Below are 18,783 nucleotides of genomic sequence, written 5' to 3' on the forward strand. Positions count from 1 at the left end.
TAGGCCCCGGGTTGGCCATATTCACTGTTACCGCTCTTCTGTCACTTGTAAACACAGAAGTCTGGCTTCTATGCTCGCTTCCCCAGGCAGCACCCTCAGAACCTCCCCACACAGCGTGAAGGCCGGACAAGGAGGGACAGTTGGCGATGCATGGATGTGTTTATGGGCTTCAGAGACAGCATCCCATGTTGAATTAGGCATGCATGGCTGCACCCTTCCTCCTCTGGGTGCATGGCAAGGCACGGCCCTTAAGGCCCTTCAAAATCCTCAGCACCAAGCCCATGATGCTGTTAATCCGGCCCTGGTCCTCCTCCACCGCCGCTTCCACCTACACCGCCCATAGGTGTGCGCAGCCTATTGCATTAAGGTGTGCACCCCAAAGTTGAAATACACATGCATGTGTTTGCCAGCAGGGAGAGTAATGTATCGGGGCCATGTACCTGTAGGCAAGGAGAAATAGAGCAGAGCAGGTCCCAGGGAGATCTTTCCCATCTCCTCACTGGCAATGCTATGTGCCCTAGGTGATTAGGGTGTGCCCAGGCACACCCAGCACACCCTGTGCGCACGCCTATGTCACCGCCACATCCACCACCACCTCAACCTCCCTCCTACTCCATATGGGCCTCGTCCTTCAGAGATGAAGAAGAACATTGTTTTATTTTTCTGTTTTTTTTTTGTTGTTTTAAGTTATTTCCCTATCCACATTTGTTTGCAGAGCACTTGCCATGCTCTTAATTACGTTTTGCTGCCATTTGCAGCACTCTAGCCCTTTCCTTTGGTGTTTTAGAGCCATTTTAGTGCCTTAAAGTTCGGGTCCCCATTGACTTCAATGGGGTTCGGTGTCCGGGAAAAGTTCGGTAAAAGTCCGGGACACGGACCCGGACTTTTTTTTAAAGTTCGGCCGAACCCGTCGAACACGGACATCTAGGTGTTCGCTCAACCCTATTCAGGAGCAGTGATTTTTTTAAAGCACTGAAATTTACACAAAAATAAAGTGTTTTAAATTGCTGGGAACTTACATTTCCCTGCTATGTATTTTGAGAAAAGTTTGGGAATTTTGGTTTGGTTTTGGGTATTTTGGGAAAATGTTTTAAGAAGAAAGCAATGAAATGTCAGTTATTGGCAATTTAAACTGTATAATTTTTTATTTTTTATTTTCTTAGTTAATGACAATTTTGCTTTAGCTCATCCCTGACCGTTAAAGACTAAGTTTACCTTTAACAAAAAAATAATAAATGTTTTCTTTTTGCAGGTAAAAATGTATACATTTATTATTTTTTTACTCTGCAGCCTTTAAGGCAGATTGCGGTGCAATGCAAGGATCCTGAAGAAACTTAGCACAGCTGTCTGCCTGTACCTGGTATGGGCAGACAGTTACTGAATGGCAGGAAGTATCAATGAGCTACAAGGATGCTCAAAAGTGCTCTTACAGTTTGTTGAGGACTAAAAGCTGTCTACTGTGTAAACCAATGGTAGTTGTAATTCATTCATTCACAGAACTATGTGAATGAATGGCATGGCTGTGTGGGCAGCACTGTTTTAAATTGTAACAGCAGGTGCAGGGATAAGATCACAAGGAGGGGAGAAATGGGGAGAGAGGAGGCAGATGCTGGAACATGTTCCACCCTAAATACAGATGGAATATCTAACATGTTCTAAAGGTGAACTTATCATTTAAACCGAGAATGCAGCCAGGAAAGGGGTTGGACAAGTGTGTACCTTCCCCCTCACCAAACTTTACCAGGCCAGGTTAGGGTTGCCCCCTTATGCCTTTAAACCAGGACACATATTAATTACACAGGTTCTGTGGCTGATTAAGGTGGTAATTTAACTCACTTAGTGCCTTATGTGCATTATATTAGCCTTAGAACCTGTGTAATTAATGTGTCCTGGTTTAAAGGTATGAAGTGGCAACACTAGGCCACGTACCCTTAAAGGATTTGTAACGTCAGGAAGATTTTTTATCTTAATGCATTCTATGTATTAGGATAAAAAGCCTTTTGTGAGCAGAAGCCTCCTCAGAACCCCCCAATACTTTCCTGTGCCCCCTCTCTGTCCAGCGATGTCCACAAGTCCCTCGGCCATTCGAGAATCTCCCTCCTGATTGGCTGAGATACAGCCGTGGTGCCATTGGCTCCCGCACTGTCAATCAAAGTCAGTGAGCAAAACAGGAGAGAGAGGGGGCGGGGCCGAACGGCAGCTTTGTGTCTGAATGGACACACAGAGCTGCAGCTCGGCTCGAGTGCCCCCATAGCAAGCTGCTTGCTAAAGATATAAAACTGTAATTTTTTTGTGAAGAATCAACAACAAGTGGGAAACAATCATGAAGTGGAACAAAATTTATTGGATATTTCAAACTTTGTTAACAAATAAAAAACTGAAAAATTGGGCGTGCAAAATTATTCAGCCCCTTTACTTTCAGTGCAGCAAACTCTCTCCAGAAGTTCAGTAAGGTTCTCTGAATGATCCAATGTTGACCTGAATGACTAATGATGATAAATAGAATCCACCTGTGTGTAATCAAGTCTCCGTATAAATGCACCTGCACTGTGATAATCTCAGAGGTCCGTTTAAAGCGCAGAGAGCATCATGAAGAACAAGGAACACACCAGGCAGGTCCGAGATACTGTTGTGGAGAAGTTTAAAGCTGGATTTGGATACAAAAAGATTTCCCAAGCTTTAAACATCCCAAGGAGCACTGTGCAAGCTATAATATTGAAATGGAAGGAGTATCAGACCACTGAAAATCTACGAAGATCTGGCCGTCCCTCTAAACTTTCACCTCATACAAGGAGAAGACTGATCAGAGATGCAGCCAAGAGGCCCATGATCACTCTGGAGGAACTGCAGAGATCTACAGCTGAGGTGGGAGACTCTGTCCATAGGACAACAATCAGTCGTATACTGCACAAATCTGGCCTTTATAGAAGAGTGGCAAGAAGAAAGCCATTTCTTAAAGATATCCATAAAAAGTATTGTTTAAAGTTTGCCACAAGCCACCTGGGAGACACACCAAACATGTGGAAGAAGGTGCTCTGGTCAGATGAAACCAAAATTGAACATTTTGGCAACAATGCAAAATGTTATGTTTGGTGTAAAGGCAACACAGCTCATCACAGTGAACACACCATCCCCACTGTCAAACATGGTGGTGGCAGCATCATGGTTTGGGCCTGCTTTTCTTCAGCAGGGACAGGGAAGATGGTTAAAATTGATGGGAAGATGGATGGAGCCAAATACAGGACCATTCTGGAAGAAAACATGATGGAGTCTGCAAAAGACCTGAGACTGGGACGGAGATTTGTCTTCCAACAAGACAATGATCCAAAAGATAAAGCAAAATCTACAATGGAATGGTTCACAAATAAACATATCCAGGTGTTAGAATGGCCAAGTCAAAGTCCAGACCTGAATCCAATCGAGAATTTGTGGAAAGAACTGAAAGCTGCTGTTCACGAACGCTCTCCATCCAACCTCACTGAGCTCGAGCTGTTTTGCAAGGAGGAATGGGCAAAAATTTCAGTCTCTCGATGTGCAAAATTGATAGAGACATACCCCAAGCGACTTACAGCTGTAATCGCAACATAAGGTGGCGCTACAAAGTATTAACTTAAGGGGGCTGAATAATTTTGTACGCCCAATTTTTCAGTTTTTTATTTGTTAAAAAATTTGAAATATCCAATAAATTTCATTCCACTTCATGATTGTGTCCCACTTGTTGTTGATTCTTCACAAAAAAATACAGTTTTATATCTTTATGTTTGAAGCCTGAAATGTGGCAAAAGGTCGCAAAGTTCAAGGGGGCCGAATACTTTCGCAAGGCACTGTACAAAGGGGCACGGTGTTCAACTTGAGATCATTGTGCATTTATGGCTCTGATCATATTTATTTCTTCTTTCGCTATCGCTGTATGTCAGGCATCATGATTGACATGAATCTACCTTGTTGGATGACATGATTGAAGATGGATGTACATTGTCTTGTGTTTTGTTTTTTCATTTTTACTAAAGGACTTGTCAAAACTGTGTGTTTTTTTGGGGGGGTTTTTTCAAATTTTTTTGGTGAATGTTTAAGGGTATTATGCAGGTTCTTATTTGCAGCACAGTAGTGAAATTATCAATTCTCTATAGAAATCTTTTGAGACTCACAGTCATTAGCATTGCCCTTTACAAAGCAGATATACAGTTATGAGCCTATAATATACATTTCATTTGTACATGTGAAAAAAGTACAAAAAGTGGGATAGGCTTAAGTGCAAAACAGTTAAATTGTTCTGTCAAAGAGATTTAGAAATTACTTGGCAACGTTTCTGATAGCTAATCTCCCCCTCAGTTTATTTCCACAGGTAAAATAAGGCTTTTGGAATTACATAGTAATTAAGCCTATTACAGTTCACTTTCTGTGTTAAAATAAGAACAGAGTTGCCTAGATTCACTTGTAAGAACCAAGTGTACTTTTAATTGTAAGTGACATTTTATTAAGCAGCCATTGTTCGTGCAATCTAACTGATTGTTTAGAGGAATTTCATCTACAATAATTCCACAGAAAGAAAGGGTTTCCTTTTCACTTGTTATGCATTGTATGAAGTAACACTCATTTCAAAGTACTTTTTTTTTTTACAATGGTTTTGTACAGCACTACTGATAAGACAATACAGCCGGCCCTCCTGCACTGGGCCCGGGCCCCATCAGTTCAAAAGGAGGACCTGAGCACCTGCCAAACAGGAGGAGTGGCTGTACTGCCTTATTGCTGACACTGATCCTCTTGTGGCTCCCCCTGCAGCTCTGTCAACTTCTCTTCCTCTTCCCCCCTCCAGCTACACTGCAGGGCACTTCTTTCAAGTATCCATGCCCCCCACCCCCTGCTGTCCATGCCCCCTGGGTGCATTTTTCCCTGCATCACAGCTGGCTTCCCTTCTTTATTCTCCCACTGGCAATTGCTGAGAGCATACTAAGGGGTCACTTCAGGATAGAGAGTGGGGGGGAAGGGGTGGTGGTTGCAATAAACATAACATAATTACCTGCCCCCGCCTTTCCTGAATGAACACAGTGAGCGATCAGTACTGTTCGCTCATGTGTCCATTCATCAACGAAGCATAGTAAACTGTTTACTATGTAGCACAACCCTAAAAAGAGTTGCTGAGGAAATGTCCTATCTTTCCCCTTAGTTAGAATGCACACAGCATTTTCTTCACTCTTCAACTGTCTCAAAGGAACAGTCTAGGGGTGTCTTTTTAAGGTTTTATTGGAACAATGAACTTGGATGGGGTAAATGGAGAATAGGGTACACCATAACTGAAGAATTGAATGCTTTGAGGACTCTTTTCTAGCTTGCTGAGTGACACAAAAATGTCCCACAAAATCTAGTGCTGACAAGAGCACATAGTCACTAATTTTCAGCACCAGGTCAATTACTCACATGGTTACAGTATCATTGGTTGTCTCCTGCTGACATTTACCTGGCTCTCTTTGTTGAGGGAGACACAAAACTCACACCACCATCGAACGGCTGGACACTTTTCCTCCAACTTCCTCTTGGTACTCTCCAGTGACCTTCTCCAGACCCAAACAAACCCCAGGACTAAGCTTTTGTAAATAGGCCCCCCAGCTGAAGCCTCAGCTGGGACCTCATTTTCTTCTAGATGGCACCATCAGAAATCCTGCCCCAGAGGCAGAGCCCCTGCATAGGGATATCCTTGAACAGGATTGGACCCAGGAACTCTGCACCTCCTGCCTTAGGCCTCAGACTATTTACAGGCAATTCCCTCACATCTCTGAGCACACCTCTTCAGGGATTGGCTGGAGTCACATAATTTATTCAGGCTGACCACTCTGTTCATCCTCCCACCATAATTCTAGAATGCTGTTAAATGTGAGAAGTAAGCAGCAGCCTGTAAAAAAAAAAAACAGGCCTGAATAATTAACACCTGCACCACTGATTATAGAGGATCTAACTAAATTTACCTAACAATCTACTTTACTCTAGGAGAGTTCTACAACTATGCGTCAGTATGTGAATGAACATGAAGCCTCAGAGTGCTTCCTATTCATTTATCTGTGCAACTAAGGCTGCAGAGAAAGGAATTGAGGAATCTATGTCCTCATTTCCTTTCTCTGTCTCAAAAGTGAGACATCAGGGGTTTGTTTGCACCCCTGATATTTTACCAAAGCCCCCCCCCCCCCAACAGGGCTGTTAAAAATGTACAACAAAACAAGGAAATGTGAGGAAATGTGAAAAAATGTATTAAAGAAAGAAAAAGGGCTTGTTTACATGTGCTCTGCTCTCTGAAATAATCAGTGTTTTGGATTATTCTTCAGAGAGCATTTGACAGGCAATGAGGAGGTATATTGCCTCCTCACTGCCTGCTTATACCCGGCACTAGTTGGCTGCAACCATGTACTTTGCACACAGTTGCAGAGCAGCGCTTTTTACTTGATAGGGTGTTATTTGAAGTATAGTTTCTGCCATGGCTGCAAGCATAGTAATGTGGCCATGGCATGTGTACACCCCTAGCCGCTGCCTCTGTTGCTAAAGAGGAGGGGGGGAACAGTTGGTGGGCAGTATAAGTGCAGCTCGCCAATGTAGTTTTACTGCCCCCAACCTCAAGAGTGAATAGGTCCTAAGGACTCATTCACACAGTCCGTGTGAATTAATGGGTTGCTCATGCAGCAAAAGCCACCTGTTGCTCTAAGGGGATGCAGCAGCTGTATGAACACAGCCGCAGGTCCTTATTTGACAGGTGTGCAAGCGTGGGTGAGTGGCCCCGAATGCACACTGTTTGCGCTCAAGGCCATACACCTGCACCCACATGCTTGTCAAGTTATGACCTGTGGCTGTGTTTGTACAGCTGCTGAATCCCCAAAGCATATCTTAGGAGGACTGCACACAGCTCCAGGCGGCTCCGGCCACATAAACAAACCTCCGATTCACTCTATACAGGCCACAGCTCCCATGTGAATGAGCCCCAAGACCTTTTTCATACACACACAGAGCTTTATTTCTTAACTAAATTCAGTTTTATCTTTTACATTTAGCAGGAATTTTGATTCATATATACACAGCACACAGCAACACCAGTAGCCACAGGAGGAAGTGCAGGGCCAGATGGGGAGAAATGTGGCCACATAGAGGAACATGGTGCATATGGAACATGCCAGGCTAGTTTGTAAATGTGTGGTGTACACTGCTAATGGACAGTAAGTAAAGCACATGCAGTTCTCATGTCTCACTCGGGGCCATTGTTTTTTTTTTTTCCTGCATGTAATGGAACATTTTAACACTTGTGAGCTAGCATTAAAAGAGAAGTGTTGCAGCGTTTTTTCTGAGGGAATGCTAAGGGTATGTGGCCTGGTAAAACAATTATACTCACCTAGGTGGATGCACCATTAATCTGATGCTGCATCTGTCCCCAGCCACCTCTGCACTGAAAGATCAAACACTGCTGATCGCTCAGTTCTCCCCTCTGCTCTGAGCACAGAGCGGTGACTGTCAGTCACCAACTCTCTGTTCTGCCCCTCCAGCTCTCACTGGAGTGGTGGGCTCTGCAGGGGTTGGGAATGGCTGGCTCAGTTTTCCAGCAGCTCACTGAGAGGCTGAGCCAGCTGCTGGTCCAAGCATTGGGGTGGATGCCGACTGTAAGGTTTGGATCAATCCAGCACCTGGGCCGGCTGAGTGATGTCAGTTGACAGTGGACTTTGGCCCACTGTTGGCTGAAAATGGGCCACAGGAGTTCAGAATTAATTTCACTCCTGTGATCCATTGGAGAAATAGGGCCAAAAAAGGTTTCTCTCTGTATAAATGAAGTCCTGCCCAGAAATGTCATATTTCTGGAAAACTTTAAAGCCATGGGGGAAAAACATTTTGGAAATTCAGTATGGAGTAATTTTACAAATTGAAAGTCATTTTGTTACTTTGGGAATGTGAAATGCAGTGTATATAAAAGTATTATGCTTGAAATAAAAGTACAGCTTATTCAGTAGATAAACTAAACTTGCTTTTTGAAATTGTGTTTTTTGTTACAAAGTGAATGACAAGGACTTTATATGTTAGGAACATTTCAGCCATACATGACAACAGGTAACCACCCCTTTCCCTCATATTAAAAAAACCTTCCTGTCAATATGCATTTTCAGTTATTGACAATGCTGATCCAGAAGCATACAGTATATTGCTCTGGAACCTGATGAATGTTCTCCTGACTTTCAGGTGTCATTTTCTCTATAAAGGGGTTGTGTATTTTTGGGATGCCATAGTTGGTAACTCTTTCTTGCTTGAAGATGTTGCTGGTGAAGGAGCACTTTGTGATGATCTAGAAGCAGCAGAATGGGTGTTTCTGAAATGAGAACTCTGGAGGGAAAAGCTACTCGCACTTTCATTATGGGCTTCATCATTTTATTACATAAAAGTATTTTTGGTGTTTTTAGGGCACCTCTGGTATGCCAGGATGCGTTTTGTCATCCTTGTAGCATTTGCAAAAGAAGATTTCTTTTTGTAAATTAATGGGAACCATTAAAAGGTTATAAAGATGAACTAATTTGTCATACAAATTCGCCCTCTTACCTGTCATTTAAGGCCAGAGAGGACAGAAAATCATCTACTCTATCTCAACAATTACCCAACTGTAGGAGAAACAAGATGGAGCCCACAATTAAACTAAACTGAAGCCTTTCCCCTGCAGCGCCCCCTAGTGTCGGAAATGCATATCTCTCATTTTTGAGAACTGCATTGAGAAATACAGTGTTACATGAACTATATTCCAGGATTTGCTTGTCTTCAGTTGAGAGAACTTGCAATAATTTAAGACTTTGCATAAAGTCTCAGAAATTTTTCATTAAAGTCATCATGTTATATAGTTTGTCATAGATATATTATTTATCATTGTAAAAGAACATATTCCACACTTCTTTATTTTTTTTTTTCCAGTTTTTTTCCAGGCCTTGCCATCTCTAGTCCTGCCAGACTTTAACTTCCCTCTCCACATCACTGAACACATTTTAAAATTGGTACAGACCCAGGTTTACAGTTCTGCCTCTATACTTCCTTTACCCAAGAAGGGGTTTGGCAGCAGATCTGTACTAGGGGGTTCTTCACTTGGGGGGGGGGGAAGAGGGGAATAGATAGTGCCTGTACTGAGAGGTTCTGTATTGTGGAGGAGGGTGCTTTTTGTACTGAGGTGTCTGTACTGGAAATGGGGTAATGCCTTTATTAGGAGTTCTGTACTTTTGGGGGGGGGATCTGTGTTCTGGGGTCTGTCCTGGGGGGAAGGGGGAGTTTTACTACTGAGGGGTCTGTACTATGGGATAGGGAATGAGGGGTGCCTGTACTGAGAGGTCTGTACCGGGAAGGAGGGGGTCATTGTCTGTACTGAGGAGTTGTGTAATGAAAACGGTATTATTAGTAGTAATCAGCATGGATTCATGAAAAATCGTTCTTGCAAAACCAATCTATTAACCTTCTACGATGTAGTGAGCTGCCACCTAGATAAAGGTAAGCCTGTGGATGTGTTGTATCTGGACTTTGCAAAGGCATTTGACACCGTTCCCCACAAACGCTTACTGTACAAACTAAGGAATGTAGGTATGGACCATAGGGTGAGTACCTGGATAGAGAACTGGCTCCAGGGGAGAGTCCAGAGGGTGGTGATAAATAAGGAATACTTGGATTGGGCGGGTGTGGAAAGTGGGGTCCCCCAAGGTTCTGTCCTGGGACCAATCCTGTTTAATTTATTCATAAATGATCTAGAGGAGGGGATATCTAGTACAATCTCAGTATTTGTGGATGATACTAAACTAAGCATGCCAATATCTTCTATGCAGGATGTGGAAACCTTACAAGCGGACCTGAAAAAAATAATAGGGTGGGCAACTACATGGCAGATGAGTTTAATGTTGAAAAATGTAAAGTAATGCACTTGGGCATCAGAAACACGAAAGCAAGCTACTCACTGGGGGGAAACCTCTGGGTGAGTCTAGGATGGAAAAGGACCTGGGGGTACTGGTGGACAACAGGCTTGGCAGTGGCATGCAATGCCAAGCCACCGCAAGCAAAGCCAACAAAATACTGGCATGTATAAAAAAGGGGATTCACTCCAGAAATAAAGAGATTATTCTCCCACTCTACAAGACTCTGGTCCGGCGACATCTGGAGTATGCTGTCCAGTTCTGGGCACCGGTCCTCAGGAAGGATGTGCTCGAACTGGAGAGAGTCCAGAGAAGGGCAACAAAAATAATTTGGGGAATGGAGGGCATCGGCTATGAGGAAAGACTACAAGCACTGAACTTATTCTCTCTGGAGAAGAGACGATTGAGGGGGGATATGATATCAATGTACAAATACTGTACTGGTGATGACCCTAGCATAAGGAACAAACTTTTTAGAGAAAGGGAATATAATAAGACACGTGGCCACTCACAAAAACTAGAGGAGAAACGGTTTAACCTTAAAATATGTAAGGGGTTCTTCACTGTCAGAGCAGTAAGGATGTGGAATTCTCTTCCACAAGCAGTCGTATCAGCAGGGAGCAACGATAGTTTCAAAAAACTATTAGATGGGCAGCTTGAAGACCACAACATACAGGGGTATTCAATGTATGGTTAACAGCAAACACACACACACATCATAGGTTGAACTGGATGGGCTGATGTCTTTTTTCAACCTCACAAACTATGTAACTATGTAATTATGTGTACAGAGGAGTCTATATAGGATGGGGTGGGGGTGGTACTGGGGTAAAGTTGTCCATACTGAGGAGGTGGGAAAGGAATTATTGGGATTTAGGAGAGGGGTCTGTGCTGGGGGGGCGGTCTGTGCTGGGGGTATCCATCTGTACCGAGGGGTCTGTGCAGGGGGTCCATTTGTACTAAGGGATCTGTGCTGGAGCAGTTTGTCTGTGCCAATTGAACTTTATTAAGGAGATTGGTCTGTGTTAAGGGGTCTGTGCTGGGGCGGTCATTCTGTGCTGGTGGGGGCGGTCTGGGAGGGGAATTTTTACTGAGGTGTTTGTACTGGGGCTTCTGTACTGAAGGGGAAGGCTGGAAGGGAGTAAGGGATGTTAGGGAAGATCAGTATTGCGTAGGATATGGGGAATATACTTTGCTTGATCAATTTCTTCCCCAGCCAGAGCAGGGTGAGTGGCTTGACAGCTTTGAACTTAGAAGTGCTTAGAGCTCAGTGGTTCCTGGTCCACACTGCCGAGGGGAGATCAGCAAATTAATGTCCACTGATGTCCTGCCTCTCTCCCTCCTGACATCTAAAATGGCTCCAGTCACACAGGAAGTACAGGCAAGGCCAGGACACATGACAAGAAAGATGTGGGAGAAGATAGGCACGTTCCTGAGTCTATAGAAATGGTCACTTATATTACACAGTCAGCAGTCAGGAGAAACAACATAAGGCAAACTCCTGATTGCTACAGTGGTTGGGAGTTTGTTTACATGCCAGCCCTGCCACTGCCTTAAGAGTCCATTCACACTAACGCGATTTGTCAGGCGACTTGTCAGCCTGACAAGTCGCGGTCCCTCGCGGTCTATTGACTGCTACAGGACCCGTTCTAATAGGAGCGACACAAGTCGCTCCGACTTAGAAAAAGGGTCCTGTACTACTTCGGGGCGACCTCGGAGCGACTTGCATAGACATTCATTATATGAAGTCCGTGCAAGTCGCGCCAAAGTCGCGGTGCACGGGACTTCACAAGTCGCCCCCGAAGTAGTACAGAGTCGTGCCGCTGCAGTGTGAATGCGGGCTAATAGTTACAGCAGGCACAGCAATATGAGGGTTAAATGTATTTTTCTAAACAAAAATAATAACATTTATTAAAAACATCAGTTCAAAAATGTATACAGTTGAAAAAAAATTGACTAAAAACTGAATTTACTTTCCCTTTAATAGCATAGTGCCTGACTAGAGGAAAGGCTTTCTCAAGGCAGCCAAGCACCTGTTATCAGTATGACTTTCACTTTTATCCATAAAGCTGTATTAAACCCAAAAGCAAACATTTATTATATTGCAGCTTACTGATTATTAGATATGATGGCTGCATTAATTTTCTTTTTTAGGCTTTCTTTCCTCTATCTTTATCTGGCGATCCAGGTAGCAAGTCTGTTGTTTTCAAAAGCAGAAACTCTCCAGCAAAATGTATCAGTTTACATGAATGAGAAAAAAACATTTAGGCAGGGTCCTTAAAATTATCATTTTTATTATTATTATTATACAGGATTTATATAGCGCCAACAGTTTGCGCAGCGCTTTACAGTGTGGGGGAAGACAATACAGTTACAATATAATTCAATACAGGAGGAATCAGAGGGCCCTGCTCATTAGAGCTTACAATCTAGAAGGGAGGGTCAAGTGAAACAAAAGGCAGTAACCGAGGTGGATGGGCAGATGGATAAAATGGAGGTAGAGTTGTTAGGTGTGGGTAGGATAGGCTTCTCTGAAGAGGAGGGTTTTCATTTTTTTTTTTTTATACATTTATACATGCAAAACCTTTATCCCATAAGGAAAAAAAACTGTTTACTGCAATTAAATATGTGTGAGCTGGAGTTTGGCTTTAATTTGTTGTTAATACATTTAATACTACCCTTTCCCCCAACCAACAATGCTGCTGTCTGTTTTGCCTTCTGTGCTCATTCATATAGAGTGGTGTCTTACTAATACAGGGGGTGCACTACTGGGCTGATCACCAGGTAAAAGCAGAGGGTAAAAGCCAAAGAAAAGTAAACTGATGTAGCCGCCAAATCTAATGATTGGTGAGCTGCAATATAATATATTTTTGGTTTGGGGTTTATTACTGCTTTAATAATGGGCATTATTTCCTCCTTAGTGATGAAAGGCTGATTCTGGGCCCACCAAACCCATTATGGCATATTGTAAAAATATACATAAAATAAATGCAGTGGGACAGGTTGAGTGCATTGTTTGGGGGATCCAGAAGTAGACTTTCATCACTAGGGAGGACCTGCCTTCCATTGAATCAAGTTCTAAAGTTTGCTCTGTATCCTTACTGACATAATTGGTTATAATGGCAGATATAAGTATTCCTATGCTTAGAAAAATCTCCACTCTCCCAGTCCTGTCTATGTTGTTAACATATGTGGGATGGTCTCAATCTTACACACAAGTACCCCCATGCCCACGCCACAAGCCATGCCCTCTTATGTTTTGTCCCACCCACCGGGGCTTAGGGCCTGTACACAGGATAAGAAAATCTGAAGTAAAATTTTGTACGATGAACGATCTGACGATTTTCTAAATTGGTATAGTGCTTTTGACAGGCGATTCCGACTTTTCGGACGACAAAAACTGAAGGTGCAGGCTATAAAATTTTTATCGTATGTGAACATACTGTCCGATTTTCGTTTAATTAGTGCAGTTTTGGTCTGAAAAAAAAATCATAAGAGCAAGACTACGCATGCTCAGAAATGAAAGAATACATACAGCGAGGAAAAAAAAGTATTTAATCCCCTGCTGATTTTGTATGTTTGCCCGCTGACAAAGAAATGATCAGTCTTCAATTTTAATGGTACATTTATTTTAACAGTGAGAGACAGAATAACAACTAAAAAATCCAGAAAAACGCATTTCAAAAAAGTTATGAATTGAAATGCATATTAATGAGTGAAATAAGTATTTGACCCCTTCCCAAAATATGTCTTAGTACTTGGTGGCAAAACCCTTGTTGGCAATCACAGAGGTCAGACATTTCTTGCAGTTGGCCACCAGGTTTACACACATCTGGGATTATGTCCCACTCCTCTTTGCAGATCCTCTCCAAGTCATTAAGGTTTTGAGGCTGATGATTGATAGCTCAAACCTTCAGCTCCCTCCACATATTTTCTATGGGATTAAGATCTGGAGATTGGCTAGGTCACTCCAGGACCTTAGTGTGCTTCTTCTTGAGCCACTTCTTTGTTGCCTTGGCCACGTGTTTTGGGTCATTGTCATGCTGGATTACTCATCCACGACCAATTTTCAATGCCCTGGGTGAGAGAAGGAGGTTCTCACCCAAGATTTGACAGTACATGGCCCCGTCCATCATCCCTTTGATGCAGTGAAGTTGTCTTGTCCCCTTACTGGAAAAACACTCCCAAAGCATAATGTTTCCTCCTCCATGTTTGACGGTGGGGATGGTGTTCTTCGGGTCATAGGCAGCATTCCTCCTCCAAACACGGCAAGTTGAGTTGATGCCAAAGAGCTCGATTTTGGTCTCATCTGTCCACAGCACTTTCACCCAGTTCCCCTCTGAATCATTTAGATGTTCATTAGCAAACTTCAGACAGGCCTGTACATGTGTTTTCTTGAACAGCGGGACCTTGTGGGCCCTTCAGGATTTCAGTTCTTCAAAGCGTAGCGTGTTACCAATTGTTTTCTTAGTGACTATGGTACTAGCTGCCTTGAGATCATTGACAAGATTTTCCCGTGTAGTTCTGGTCAGATTCCTCACCGTTCTCATAATTATTGAAACGCCACAAGGTGAGATCTTGCATGGAGCCCCATAACGAGGGACAGTTATTTTTTGTTTCTACCATTTGCCAATAATCGCACCGACTGTTGTCACCCTCTCACCAAGTTGCTTGGCGATGGTCTTGTAGCCCATTCTAGCCTTGTGTAGGTCTAAAATCTTGTCCCTGACATCCTTGGACAGCTCTTTGGTCTTGACCATGGTGGAGAGATTGGAATCTGATTGATTGCTTCTGTGGATAGGTGTCTTTTATACAGGTAACAAGCTAAGATAAGTAGCACCCCCTTTAAGAGAGTGCTCCCAATCTCTGCTCGTTACCTGTATAGAAGACACCTGGGAGCCAGAAATCTTGCTGATTGATTTCACTCATTAAAATGCAAATCAACTTATAACTTTTTTGAAATGTGTTTTTCTGGACATTTTACTTGTTATTCTGTCTCTCACTGTTAAAATAAAAATATTATTAAAATTATAGACTGAGCTTTTCTTTGTCAGTAGGCAAATGTACAAAATCAGCAGGGGATCAAATACTTATTTCCCTCAAAACAATTCAAAACAATTCAACACATGCCATCACTTCTGAAGTTGTATTCTGACTAGCATGCAACAAAAATATGGATTTTTTCTACAGCTCACCTGTAAAATCTATTTCTTGGAGTACATCATGGGACACAGAGCCATATTCATTACGTATGGGTTATAGGCCACCTTCAGGTGAATGGACACTGGCAACCAGTAAGACAGGATGTCCCCCTATATATCCTCTCCTATACAGGAAGTACCTCAGTTTTGTAGAAAGCAATAAATACCCCATACAAGAGGGGAGGGACCTCTGTGTCCCGTGATGTACTCCAAGAAATGAATTTTACAGGTAAGCTATAGAAAAAATCCAAATTTATTTTTCGTACATCACGGAACACAGAGTCATATTCATTACTTATTGGGATGTTCTATAGCAATGCACCTGAGGGGAGGGGGACACCATCATTACTGCCATTAGACCACAAAAGGTCTACATAGCTGCCTGCAGAACACTGCGGCCAAATGCAGACTCGTCCTGGGTCCTAACATCCACTTGATAGAATCTAGTGAACGTATGCACTGATGACCAAGTCGGGGCTTTGCAAACTTGAGCCATAGAAGCTTGATGGCGCACTGCCCAAGAGGCACCTACTCTTCTGGTAGAGTGTGCCTTTATCGAAAAAAGGTGGAACCTTCCCTTTTAAACCATACGCCTGGATAATAACCTGGTGAATCCAGCGAGAAACTGTAGACTTGGATGCTGCCTACCCATTCCTGGGCCCTTCTGGCAGTAAGAACAAAAGATCGGTCCTACGAATCTGAGCCAACATTTTCAAGTAAGTCTTAAGAGCACGTACTACATCATAAAAATGTAGTAACCTTTCCTCATCTGTTTGAGGATCTGGAAAAAAGGAAGGCAGTACAATGTCCTGATTTAGGTGAAACACAGACACCACCTTGGGCAAGAAACCTGGGTGTGGACGTCACCCTATCTTGATGTAAAATCAAGAATGGCCTCCTTGCGATGCTGCATTAATGCCAGCAATCTTACCCTCAAGGCCGGCTAACACCAATGCCAAATCATCCTTAGTGACGTAGGTTGTGACAGAAGCACTAAGAGTAGCTATCCTGCCCAAAAACCATAATGGCTCAGATTGGGTAGTCGTCTCTGGCCCTTCAGGGGGAGTAGACACAGAGGAAGCATGACTGTGACCTTCAAGGTCTGACGGTGGCACCTTAGTGCCTCTTCCAGCTGTGCCCCCCCACTCCTCTTTCAGGAGGACATTGTCTTAGGCAAGACAAACTTGAGGTATTAACTTTAGTGTTCTCAAGGCTATTGCCAAGCTATACAGCTTATCACACACAACACTGATTTTCCCAAAGATACAGAACCTGACTGTGCCTGTAAACATGTACCTACAGTGACTCAAGCTACCCAGCTGCTGCTGTTCTGGGTCCCTCCAGCGTTCTGACAGAGGCTTGCATGTGGGAAGTATCTCCTTTTAAAATCTTGCCATTTTCGGTTGTACTGCACATGCGCCACGTGCTACGTGGCGTCCACGTGCAACCCAATCGCGTCATGACATGCCATCCTGCTCCAAGCATACGATTGTTTTTAAATGGCGAATATTCACGCGCGCGGACATTCCTTTGCCACAGACACGCCACTGAAGGCGCTGCTTGATCCAGGGGTTCTGAGGAGATGGATACGTGGGCGCATTCGCACCAAAGTGAAAAACAACACGCCAAACAACATGGGTTGAGAGCAGCATAAGCAACCAAACGCGCTTTGTCGCCCAGGGTGAAAACGTTATGTTTAAACAAACAAGGTGTGCTTTAACATAGCTGATACATCTACTGTTTTGCACAGGGAGCAAAGAAAGAAAATGTTTAAACAAACAAGGTGTGCTTTGACACAGATAATACACCTATTGTCTCTTGTAGAGACTAACATGGCACTCGGTATCTGTTATCTTAAAGGGAACAGCGCATAAAAATATTTTTACAAATATTTTTAAAATTGACTTACCAGTCCCACCACAGGATTTTGTTTGTAACAAGAATCCAATCTTCAGCCATCACATTAAGTTTCTGTCACTTGCTGATCTTCAAGGACTGGGTCCCCTTGTTTTAGAGGGGCCCTCCCATGGACCTGCAGAGCACCCTGCCGGAGCTCCCTTGGGATTGGTTTTACCAAGGGTCTGGATTCCAGGGTCCAGTGCCTAAAAAGGACAACGTTACAGGCGAAACCTTGTATCTGCTTCCCCGAGGCTCAGATACCATCCTTTTAGTCATTTACTTTTTTGGATGGATCTGATTGCTAACCCCTTCGATTCAGCGATCTTTGATCAGGGTATGTAGCATAAGCTTCTTTCTTCTTCTTCAGAAAAAACATAAAATGTGGAGAGCTTCTCTACCGTGACCATAACCTTTAAGACACTGGCAAAAAAACTTAGGTACTTCCGATATAGGAGGGATTATATAGGGGGTCTTCCTGTCTGATTGGTTGCCAGTGTTCATTCACCTGAAGGTGGCCTATAACCCATACGTAATGAATATGGCCCTGTGTCCCATGATGTACAATTAGAAAATGGACAAATATTCATCTGATAATCTGATCGCGTGCATGAGGCTTTAGTCATATATAGGAAGTGGGTGAAACATGTCAGAGGGCGTGGCCTGTGGAGAGGTGTAAGGCTGAGGCTATCTCACACATGTTAACAACTTGACTGAGAACGTGAAGATTTTTCTAAGCATGCTACACAATACTGGATGGTGATAATTCATGCCGACACCCCATCTCTGAGCACCACTGGGACTATATATATCTTCCTTTTTTGCTCTACAAGTATAAGCAGGTCACTAAAAGTATTTATAAGTGCTCAGGCAAAAAAGAATAAATCATTAATTTCGGAACAACTTTTTTAGTTCATGTGAGAAAACTATGGTAGAAAAGGTAAACATTTCCATGTGTGTTTCACAGAAACCCAGTTGGCTATAATGTTAACAAGTCAGTAATGTTGCTTATGCCATGACACAGATTATAGGAGGCAATTTTATAGCTGACATTTCTCAGTAAAGTAACGTCAGCATAATGTTGCCATTAATTAAGTTATTGTACCAGATTCCCCCCTACATATTTTCTAAAACTTGACCATATGGATCAAAGACATAAAGTCAGTATGCTCCCATTTGAATGTATAGGGATGGATTTACTATAGGTGGATAGACTGTGCAATTTGCAAGTACAGTTGCTTCAGAGCTTAGTAAATGAGGTAAAGCGTCACTTTTCAAAGAATACCCAATCACATGCAAGGAAAAAAAAACAGCATTTTTGTTTGTAAAAACTCCTGTGAGGAGAGAGCAGGCTCATGGTTTGCCTGCGCTGTGTGTGTCTACGGACACACAATATGGATTAGGAGTGCATGTGCATGAGTGCCCCTTTAGCAGCTAGCTTGCTAAGGGGGTACAAAAAGGAAGAAGGATCAGACATCACCAGTGGGAGACTGCAAAAGAGGAGGTAAGGGACTGCTCTGTGCAATATCGTTGCACAAAGAAGGTAAGTAAAGCCTCTTCTTTTATTTAAACATTTTTAGGATATGCAAATATGATAAAGCTTCAATGTATCAAGAATACCCAATCAGGTACAAGGAAAATTTTAAGAAAAGCATTTTGCTTCCGTATGATTGGATAATGGAAATCAGCAGAGCTTTACCACATTTACTAAGTTCTTGGGAAAATGAGTGCAACTGGACTTGCAGAGTGCACAGCCTATTTGCCTTTACTAAATCCACCCATTGTAG

The 18,783-nt window shown here is 43.0% G+C and overlaps 1 protein-coding gene across 3 annotated transcripts in view; it reads left to right on the plus strand.

The window, feature by feature from the left end:
* Positions 1-18,783, plus strand: part of MTUS2 (microtubule associated scaffold protein 2) — a 991,417-nt gene that overhangs the window by 300,834 nt on the left and 671,800 nt on the right. The window lies entirely within an intron of this gene.

Source organism: Pelophylax lessonae, assembly GCF_965119305.1.
Source record: "Pelophylax lessonae genome assembly, chromosome: 2".
NCBI classification, from domain to species: Eukaryota; Metazoa; Chordata; class Amphibia; order Anura; family Ranidae; genus Pelophylax; species Pelophylax lessonae.